Source organism: Lithobates pipiens, unplaced genomic scaffold (assembly GCF_037356315.1).
Source record: "Lithobates pipiens isolate NorthernLeopardFrog02 unplaced genomic scaffold, aLitPip1_a1.2 Scaffold_8, whole genome shotgun sequence".
In the NCBI taxonomy this organism is placed as follows: Eukaryota; Metazoa; Chordata; class Amphibia; order Anura; family Ranidae; genus Lithobates; species Lithobates pipiens.
Genome location: NW_027507903.1, coordinates 291,847,446 through 291,857,297, shown reverse-complemented (window position 1 = coordinate 291,857,297; position 9,852 = coordinate 291,847,446). Strand labels below are relative to the sequence as shown.

Genomic DNA, 9,852 nt, shown 5'->3' with positions numbered 1-9,852 from the left:
CTATTCCACATGCCAGGTGAGACGTTGCCATGCCGTGCTGCGTCTGTTGTGCCTGGAAGCAAAGAGCCACACTGGCCCGGCACTCCTTTCAGCTTTGCGTTCACAGGCAGATGAGTGGCTAACACCGCTCAATTTGACAGTTGGTAAAGTGGTGTGTGACAACGGTGCCAATCTGCTTAGCGCATTGAAACAGGGCAAAATCACGCACGTGCCGTGCATGGCACACGTCTTAAACTTGGTCGTGCAGCGATTCCTTGTCAAATACCCTGGGGTCCAGGACATCTTGCGGCAGGCAAGGAAAATCTCGGCCCATTTCAGAAGATCTTACACGGCCATGGCTCGCCTTGCTGACATTCAGCGGCGACACCATCTGCCGGTCAGACGTCTTATTTGCGATTGCCCGACGCGATGGAACTCAACCTTCTATATGCTTGATAGGCTGCTCCAGCAGAAACGTGCAGTTAACGTCTACCTGTATGAACTCTGCGAAAGAAACGGTTCTGGGGAGCTGGGTTTTTTTTCACCGCGCCAGTGGCTGCTCATGCGCGACACATGCAGACTTCTGCGGCCATTTGAGGAGATCACCAAACTGGTCAGTCGCAGCCATGGCGCCATCAGTGACATGGTACCTTATGCCTTCTTTCTGGAGCGTGCATTGCGTCGTGTCATTGATCAGGCTGTGGAGGAGCAGGAGCGGGAAGATGAGGAAGTCGCAATGCTGGATGAATTCCCAGGGGGGGCTACTCTATCTGAGACAAGTCAACAACAGGAGTCTGATGAGGAGTCAGAGGAGGATGGTGCCGGGGCGGATGAGCAGGAGCAAGAAGAGCATGCTTTAAACCTTTCTGGGATCCCTGTTGTGCGAGGATGGGGAGAGGAGAATGAAGAGGACGACATTATCCTGGATGATGAGCAGGAGCCAGGCCACCACACCGCTTCCACTTTAGTGCAAATGGGGGCCTTCATGCTCCAGTGTTTTAATAGGGACCCCCGTATAAAAAGCATGAGGGTCAAGGACCAGTACTGGGTGGCAACGTACTTAGACCCCCGGTACAAACACAAAATGGCGGAAATGTTACCGCCGTCGCAGAGGGCTGTCAGAATGCAGCACTTCCAGGCCTTGCTTCGAGAAATGCTGCATTCTGCTTTTGCGTGCGCTGGCAGAGGAGCAATTCCCACTCCCAGAGAAGGATTTGCGGGTACCAATCCAACAGCGCCTGCAAGAAGAGGCCGGTTTGAAGATGTGTTGGTGACTTCGGATATGAGGTCATTCTTTCAGCCGACCCATCGACAGGTGTCATCCGGATCCAGCATCAGGGAACGCCTAGACCGTCAGGTGTCCGACTACATTGGGTTAACGGCCGATGTGGACGCTCTGAGGAGTGATGAACCCCTAGACTACTGGGTGGGCAGGCTTGACCTCTGGCCAGAGCTTGCCCAATTTGCAATCGAACTGTTGGCTTGCCCCTCATCCAGTGTCCTGTCCGAAAGGACGTTCAGCGCAGCAGGGGGGATTGTGACCGATAAGCGTACTCGCCTAGCTCACCACAGTGTTAACTACCTCACATTTCTAAAAATGAATGAGGCATGGATCTCGGAGGAATTCAACACATGTGATCAGTAGACCATGTATATGTCTATAAACAATTTTTGGAATCAAGCACACAGACCTTCTTAATTCATTTGGCTCACTTCCCTGACCCAAAAAAGCACACCGTACTATATGCCCCTACCCTCCTCTTTGAAGAGGTTGAGCGGTGTCATATTTCTACTGGGGCTGCTTATTATGAGGGGTTCCCACCATCCCTGTGCTGTGCTGACTTCCTCCTGGGTGTTCTTATTATGAGGGGCTCCCACCATCCCTGTGCTGTGCTGACTTCCTCCTGGGGGTTCTTATTATGAGGGGATCACACCATCCCTGTGCTGTGCTGACTTCCTCCTGGGGCTGCTTACGGTGCTGCTGTCAGCGCTGTATGTCACGGAGCTGCTGTCAGCGCTGTATGTCACGGAGCTGCTGTCAGCGCTGTATGTCACGGAGCTGCTGTCAGCGCTGTATGTCACGGAGCTGCTGTCAGCGCTGTATGTCACGGAGCTGCTGTCAGCGCTGTATGTCACGGAGCTGCTGTCAGCGCTGTATGTCACGGAGCTGCTGTCAGCGCTGTATGTCACGGAGCTGCTGTCAGCGCTGTATGTCACGGAGCTGCTGTCAGCGCTGTATGTCACGGAGCTGCTGTCAGCGCTGTATGTCACGGTGCTGCTGTCAGCGCTGTATGTCACGGAGCTGCTGTCAGCGCTGTATGTCACGGAGCTGCTGTCAGTGCTGTATGTCACGGAGCTGCTGTCAGCGCTGTATGTCACGGAGCTGCTGTCAGCGCTGTATGTCACGGAGCTGCTGTCAGCGCTGTATGTCACGGTGCTGCTGTCAGCGCTGTATGTCACGGAGCTGCTGTCAGCGCTGTATGTCACGGAGCTGCTGTCAGCGCTGTATGTCACGGAGCTGCTGTCAGCGCTGTATGTCACGGAGCTGCTGTCAGCGCTGTATGTCACGGAGCTGCTGTCAGCGCTGTATGTCACGGAGCTGCTGTCAGCGCTGTATGTCACGGAGCTGCTGTCAGCGCTGTATGTCACGGAGCTGCTGTCAGCGCTGTATGTCACGGAGCTGCTGTCAGCGCTGTATGTCACGGAGCTGCTGTCAGCGCTGTATGTCACGGAGCTGCTGTCAGCGCTGTATGTCACGGAGCTGCTGTCAGCGCTGTATGTCACGGTGCTGCTGTCAGCGCTGTATGTCACGGAGCTGCTGTCAGCGCTGTATGTCACGGAGCTGCTGTCAGTGCTGTATGTCACGGAGCTGCTGTCAGCGCTGTATGTCACGGAGCTGCTGTCAGCGCTGTATGTCACGGAGCTGCTGTCAGCGCTGTATGTCACGGTGCTGCTGTCAGCGCTGTATGTCACGGAGCTGCTGTCAGCGCTGTATGTCACGGAGCTGCTGTCAGCGCTGTATGTCACGGAGCTGCTGTCAGCGCTGTATGTCACGGAGCTGCTGTCAGCGCTGTATGTCACGGAGCTGCTGTCAGCGCTGTATGTCACGGTGCTGATGTCAGTGCTCTGTATTACGGTGCTGCTGTCAGTGCTCTGTATCTCCTGCACCCTCTTGTTTGCCTACCCTGGTCCCTGACCTTCCCTCTCCTCCATTGCCTTCATTAGCTCCATAGTCCTGAATTGTCAGAACAATTTCCCAAATAAAAAAAAAATGCTTGTAGTTATCGATCCCAAATTCACCTCATACATGTATTATGCTATTGTCCAGGTGGTGGGACTACGTGCTACCCCCTAATAATTACCCCGTGGCCGCAAATTCGACCTAAAGGTTTGCGAAATTCGCCTCCCATTGAAGTCAATGGAGCCCGCGGCGAACGGTCGTTTTCGCGAACGTTTGTGTCCGTTCGCGTTTCGCGTTCGCGAAACGTCCCGTCGGAAGTTCGTCCATCACTATTGACGATTGACAGTTTTTATTTATTTATGTAAAACCTTTGTCCCAAAAGAAAAAAAAAACTGTTGCTGTAACTTCTTATTATATGTTAGCTAGAGTTAAAGTGTTACTAAACCTAGGGCTCTGTATTCACTATATCTGGCCTCACACAGTGCACAGAATGTGGAAATGCAATTATTTTAGTAAATAAAAACTGCTAAATACCTTTTCTTTTCAGCAGTATATAGCAATCTTCTATCAGTGTCTGATTAAAGCTTGTAGGAGGAGATTTCATTTTCTTCTGACTGTCCTATGAGGCCGCAGGACCCCTGACCCTCTGTCTAGTCAGTGCTGATTGGCCCTGTGCTGAACACATGCACCCTCCCAAGAAAAAAAAAACTCTAACAACAATACACACCAAACTGAGCATGTGCAGAGTGACTCCAAAGGCTCTGCACTATCAGGAGATGCATTTGGGATAGTAAAAGAAGGGGAGGACCAGAGAAGAAAAGACTCAAACAGCCGTTTTACACAATACGGAAGGTTAACCCCCTAGGTAAAAGCAGTGAGTATAACAAACATGCTTTATTGCATATACAGACTGATTTTACTGTTGTGGGTTTCAGAACACTTTCAGCTTCAATTTGTTGGTGCATCTAAATCGTCTAGTACATCGTAAGCCTCGTACACACAATCGGATTTTCCGTCAGGAAATGTGTGATGACAGGCTGTTGGCAGGAAATCCGACCGCGTGTATGCTCCATCGGACAATTGTTGTTGGATTTTCCACCAACAAACGTTGGCTAGCATGTTTTCAAACTTTCCGCCAACAAATGTGTGTTGTCGGATTTTCCAATTGTGTATACACAAGTCCATCGGACAAAAGTCCAAAGTACAAACACGCATGCTCGGAAGCAAGGATGAGCCATAAGCAGTCGGTCTTGTAAACAAGCGTTCGTAATGCAGAATTTATATTTGTGTTGCGATAAATTATGAAATCTCAAAATGCAGTGCACATTCTCTTCTTCTTTAATGGGATAATAATGAAGCTGCTTTGCTGGTGATACTGATGGAGTTATTGCAAACAAATTTTCAAAGGCTTTTTTTTTTCTATTGATATCAAAAATATAATTATGCTTTTTTTTTCTTTTCTTATTTTGGCAAGTTACCACAACATCATTATCCCGTAGTTTTTAAGATCAAAGATACAACTATGTTGGTGTCCCTTGTCAATTTTACATTGTATTTTTTTGTAAATGTAACTGCCTACTCCCAAACTGTCATTTGAAGTGAAACACATAGCCAAGTATTATTCTACACAATTTTTTTATTGTGAATTAAAAAAAAGAAAACAAATAAAATTAGGCATGCTATCTGGTAATAGAACTTAACCAAAAAGTGCATTCTATGCATCCAAAACTATAGAAAATATACCAAATCAAATCATTATTCAACCAAAAAAATAATGTCAAAGCAATCACTCCAAGGCCAATAATAAATAACACATTATCTCCCCCGATTCCGCAATATGGCTGGTTGACAAACAGCCTTTCAGTAACTAACTGAAAAATGCGAAATGAAAAGTGCAAATCAACACTCACCAAACTTGCACTAACATGAAATTAGCAAACAGCCCCACCTAATCTGATGTCGGCCCTCTCTACCTACCAAAAACTCTCCAATTTTAAAATGAATATTTCTAAATCGGAAATTCTAAACATTAACCTCCCCAGACGAGAAGCAGATCTAATCCGGCCCCTCTTTCCTTTTAAATGGGTTCAGCGCAGTATGAAATACCTAGGAATCTGCCCTTTCCCCGTCAGCAGCGAGAATGAAGACCATTCTTAGCAACCAGACTGTCGACATCCCTGACAAGGTTGCCATTTCCTTGAAGGGCCGCACCGTAACTGTGAAGGGGCCCAGAGGAACTCTGAGGAAGAACTTCAACCACATAAATGTAGAGCTGTGTCTATTGGGCAAGAAGAAAAAGAGGCTCCTTGTTGACAAATGGTGGGGTAACAGAAAGGATCTGGCCACAGTGCGCACAATCTGCAGCCATGTGCAAAACATGATCAAGGGAGTCACACTGGGTTTTCGTTACAAGATGAGATCGGTGTACGCTCACTTTCCCATTAACGTAGTTATTCAGGAGACTGGGTCACTGGTGGAGATCAGGAACTTCTTGGGTGAAAAATACATCCGCAGAGTACGTATGAGACAAGGTGTCGTTTGTGCTGTGTCTCAAGCCCAGAAAGATGAGCTGATCCTGGAAGGCAATGACATTGAGCTTGTTTCAAACTCTGCTGCATTGATCCAACAAGCCACCACAGTAAAGAACAAGGATATCCGAAAATTCTTGGACGGTATCTATGTCTCAGAAAAAGGAACAGTCCAGCAGCTTGAAGAGTAAAAGATTAAATTGAAGAAATCTGGATCTTTTGCTATGTCTAATAAAGCCCATTTATCAAAAAAAAAAAAATACCTAGGAATCTACCTTACACCAAATATTCACTCCCATTCCGATATAACTACTTCCCACTACTGAACAATCTCAGGGAAGACCTGAGAAAATGGAAGAATCTTTCACACTCCTGGCTAGGGAGGGTTAACATCATTAAAATGAACATATTACCCAGTCTTATTCCTATTCCAAATGATCCCCTTGGGGGTACCCATAGGTTTTTTTGCAACGTTACAGACCATGATCCCCCGCTACGTTTGGAGGAACAGTCATCCCAGAGTGTCTAGGGACGTCTTATATAGTGCTAAAGATGCTGGGGGCCTGGTCCTACCAAACTTTAGGATGTATTACCATGCAGTCGTACTCTCCAGGTTGGCGGACTGGAAGTACGCTGCTAACACCAAGCTGTGGGTGGCCATGGAGCACTTTTTGTGTGAGGCAGACCTCACGGTTGCACCGTGGATCCCTCGAATACACAGACACCTTGGCACTGAAACCTCTTCCCTTACTTCCTCCACCCTGGCTATATGGGACAACCTACACAAACAGTGCTTCTGGTCTTACAACTCCCCTCTAATGCCCCTTCTTCACCATCGGTACATTCTACCAGGTCTGCTAGATCCAGGCTTCCATGCCTGGTCCTCGCATGGGCCCCTGATGCTGCACCAGGTCCTCTGGAGCTCTACCATTAAGTCTTTATCGGACATACTCGGTGCTAAACCAGCTACATTCCTGGACAGGTGGCAATATGCTCAGTTCCAGTGCTTCCTGAGGGCCCTGCACCAAACACTGAGAGGTACCGAGACTTTGAATGAAATTCAGGTAGTGTTTTACCCCAAAGACCCTCCCTTACGCTGCATTTCATTGTTCTATAAGGCCCTCATCAGACTCCTCCACAACTCATTCCCGCCCTATCTGGCTAAATGGGAGGAAGATTTAAATACAAGCCTCACAGACCTACAAAGAAGGAAGGTACTACAACTATCTCATGTCTCATCCATTGCTACACAAATGGCTGAAGTTAATTATAAATTACTGACCAGATGGCACTACACCCCAGCGAAATTACACCGGATGTTCCCTGAAAACTCCCCATTGTGCTGGAGGAACTGTGGGTTTAAGGCCACTCATGCACACATCTGGTGGTCATGCCCCCTTATTAAGCCATTTTGGTCTAGCGTCATCCAGATTATACAATGTATCTCTGGCATCCTCCTCCCTAATGAACCCTGGACCATTCTCTTCCATGCTACTACGGATCCGGTGGGCCGGTACAAACGCTCCATCATCCCCCACCTGCTGAACACAGCTAAGGCACTCATTCCTGCCCACTGGGGTCAACCCAAGATCCCGTCACTGAAAACCTGGATGCATAAAATAGCAGCAGTTCACCTCATGGAGGACATTACTCATACCAATAAGAATACCTCACAAAAAACCCTCTTGACTTGGTCTTGTTGGAGGGAATTTACCTCCACTATATTCTACAAAGATATCTTAGCGCAACCCCACTGAGCAGCGTACGCTGAATGTTATCACGCAGACCACCGTTCCCCCATCCTCTCTCTCCCCTCCCTGACTCTCTTCTTCTCTCTCCCCCCCCCCCTTTACACTCTCTTGCCTCTTCCTGTTCTTTAATTACATTTCTCAGTTTCTATGATAGACAACATGATGCCCGGTCCTTTTATCAGTGCTGTGCACTTTGCTCATGCCTTCCAGAATGTTTGTTCCACTGGCACTTCCGTTATTGTTTTACTGTATTGGTTCCAAGATGCTCTGATGCTAATTGATAATCCTGTCCCTGGTTTGTGGGATTGGGCGTTGTATGTATGTGAATTCTACAGTACATGTTTGTTGTTTATCTCTAATAAACATTTATTTAAAAAAAAACAAAAAACATGAAATTAGCAGAAGGAGCCCAAAGGGTGGCGCTAAAGAGTTGAAAAACAACATCACTACGTTTGTAACTGTTAGCCAACAATTGTGTGGCCGTGTGTATGCAAGACAAATTTGGGCCAACGCCCCTCGGACAAAATTCCATGGTTTTGTTGGCCAACCGATCGTGTGTACAAGGCTTTACACTCTCCTACCTGTGGCACAGCAGACCATTCAGAGTGGGGGCACTCTAATACAGGGGATGTGTTACTGGTCATATCACCAGGTGAAAACAGAGAGAAAAAAGCCTAGAAAAGAAAGTTAATTCAGAAACAACATGTAATGATTGGTAAGCTACAATATATCACATTTTTGGTTTTGGCTTTAATATCACTTTAACTCCTGCTGTCTCTTGGACTTGAGTGACCATAAGCAGCTGCACAGATCCCTCCTCTATGGCTTTTGAAATAAAGGGATTAGCATTATTTGATACAAACTATTCCTAGAAATATACCTTCTGAAACTAATGGATACAGTATTTATATACGGTAACAAGGTAAAAAAAATAACTGAATTCTGTGCATCTCTGGTAGCTTCCACGCTAATACTGATTCAGTAAACAGCTGTAGTCACCCTGGCGGTATGATTATGTCAGATTTTTGCGTCTCAAAGCAGTACATTGTTTTGCATGGAAATTCTGCATTTTGATATTGTAGGCCTGTAATTCTTAGTAATAACACACGTAAATCTGTCCAAACAAGAATCTAGTAGATATCCCGGGTATGATAAAGTTTATCACACAAAATCATAAATTATAATATAATAAATAACTAGAAATAATTATAAAAAATAAAAATAAAATAATAATAAAACAAATTTTGCCACTATTCACTATCGTTCAATTCTGCAAGTGTTTTAATTTATTGTCCCTGTTTTCTAGCTGGTCTAAAACCTCTTTTGACATTAACCCCCCTGACGGTATTCCCGAGTGTGGCTCGGGGTGAGATTTTTGTACCATTAGTGGTAACCCCGAGCCACACTCGGAATTGCATCGCTGGATCCAGAAAGAGATAACTTACCTTATCTTCGGGATCCCGCAATGTATCCCCGCTGTGTACGGCGGCCGGACCTTCCGCCCGATGCACTGTGTGCCCTGGCTTCCATTCCCTGCGAGCGCAGCGACGCAGGGAGGTGGAACCAGCGCCAAATTCAAAATGTATAAAGCACAAACACACTGATACATTGTAATCCTATTGGATTACATTACTAAATAAAATAAAATTGACCTTAGCTTGCCCCCATTGCTTTATCCAGTGCCCCTGCCTGCAGTTTTATTGTACTTTGTGTCTGGAAACTGCAGAGCGACCATGGCATCAAAAAAGCGCACCTCTACCTCAAAAGCGGCATATGACCTGTTTGAAAACAGCGATAGCGATACAGAACCGCTTGCAGAAGTGAGTGATAGCGATTCATGGGGAAGTTCGTCATCAGGCACGGAAGCGATTTTAGCGATGATCCTGTGACTTTGCTCAGTGATGTGCGGACTTGGTGCTCGATTGATTGCGGTACGGAGCACGCAGCGCCCCCAAGATTTCCATTCACCGGAACACCTGGTCTCAAAGTGGATGTGGATGACAACCCATTGGCATACCTCCAACTCTTTTTGACCGATGAGGTTATAGAGAAAATTGTTTTGGAGACAAATCGGTACCACGAACAACAAGCTGCTACGCATCAGGGGTTTGCAAGGAGCAGAAAGTGGGAACCAGTAACCAAGGAGGACATCTGGAAGTTTCTGGGCCTCATAATTCTTCAGGGAGTGGTTGGGAAACCCCTGCAGAAGTGGTACTGGACAACCAACAAATTGCTAGCAACTCCTTTTTTTGGCACCGTCATGTCGGAGTACAAATTTTCCCTTATTATGAAGTATTTGCACTTTGAGAATAATGAGGAATTCGATGAGACTTCTCATCCAACACCAAAACTGAAAAAGATTTGGGGGCTTTACCAAATGATTCAGCAAAATTTCCAGGAGACCTATGTAACC

General features: G+C 46.7%; 1 pseudogene; it reads left to right on the top strand.

Annotated features, from left to right (window-relative positions):
- The first annotated feature begins 5,279 nt into the window (after positions 1–5,279).
- Positions 5,280–5,948, top strand: LOC143962927 (large ribosomal subunit protein uL6 pseudogene; annotated as a pseudogene).
- Positions 5,949–9,852: the final 3,904 nt, after the last annotated feature.